The sequence below is a fragment of the Marmota marmota genome, unplaced genomic scaffold, assembly GCF_001458135.2.
Source record: "Marmota marmota marmota unplaced genomic scaffold, marMar, whole genome shotgun sequence".
Classification (NCBI taxonomy): Eukaryota; Metazoa; Chordata; class Mammalia; order Rodentia; family Sciuridae; genus Marmota; species Marmota marmota.
In genome coordinates, this window is record NW_026000026.1 from 26,393,729 (window position 1) to 26,394,722 (window position 994).

General features: G+C 63.3%; 1 protein-coding gene across 2 annotated transcripts in view; it reads right to left on the reverse strand.

Moving 5' to 3' along the window:
• The window catches only part of Csnk2a1 (casein kinase 2 alpha 1), a 54,785-nt gene extending 54,275 nt beyond the window's left edge, over positions 1–510 (reverse strand). For both annotated transcript variants that reach the window (XM_048811141.1, XM_015482007.2), the window contains exon 1: positions 358–510. The gene's annotated coding sequence lies outside the window, so the exon portion shown is untranslated. The remainder of the gene's footprint in view (positions 1–357) is intronic.
• Positions 511–994: the final 484 nt, after the last annotated feature.

A 994-nucleotide genomic window follows, 5' to 3' on the forward strand; every position in this document is an offset into this window, starting at 1 on the left:
CCGTGGCCCCACCCCTCAAGCTCCCTTCCCCCCCCCCGCGACCCCACCTCCAAGTTGCCCCCTAGCCTCCGCCCAGTCCAGCACCCCTCTCTTGCAAAAAACTGGAGTCCGACAACGATTTCCCACCTTCACATCCGCCTCTGAGCCCAAGCCTCGCTTTCCAGCCCTGGGGGTGGCCCCGGGCCTCCCCTATAGACTGCAGGGGCCTCGGCTGGTGTGTGTGTGGAGGGGGGGCAGGGGAAGGCGACGGGGCTACTGGGGAGTCAGCTGGAAGCGTGGGAGGCGGCCGCGCCCCGCTGCCCCATCCTGGGCCCACCCCCAACCCCCGGCGACCTCGCCTGGTGGCTCCCGCGGTACCTGTGGTGGAAGCGGCAGCGGGAGCGGCCGCTCTCCCCTCTCCTCACACAGACAATATGGCGGCGGCGGAGGAGGAGACACACGGCTCGGCCGCCAGCCGCAGGGACCAGAGCGAGGCTGCAGCCTCCGCTGCCGGAAGCGGAAGCCCCCTCCTGCTGGGAGGCGGGGCGGGACCGCTTCCGACTCCGCCCTCAATGGAATCCGGCTGAGTGCGGCCATGCTGGGCTGTCCTATTGTGTTCCTGGGGGTGCCGTTCCAGACTGAGGCGCAAAATGGGATGAATTCTCGGTGTAACTCATAATAACGAGGCTTCCAATGACTAGACGCATTTTATTTCAGTATCCATACTAAATGACTAGAGAGAGGAGCACGAACTTCCCACTCCGTGTGCGATTGGTCTGTTCCCAGTGAAGATGGCGGTCCCCAGGTTTCGTGCACTTTGCCCAGCCGGCGAGTCCCACCAGCCTACGAGTCGCCCCTCCTTTCTGGAAAAGAAGCCTGCGCGATCTGCAGAGCTGGAGAACGAAGCATCCTGGGAGCTGAAGTCTCCTGCTCGGACCTCACGTCTAGGATTAGGGTTCCAGCAGAGCTTTTTTTTCTGCTCCGACTTGGAGTTTGAAACGAAGGGCGAAAGTTG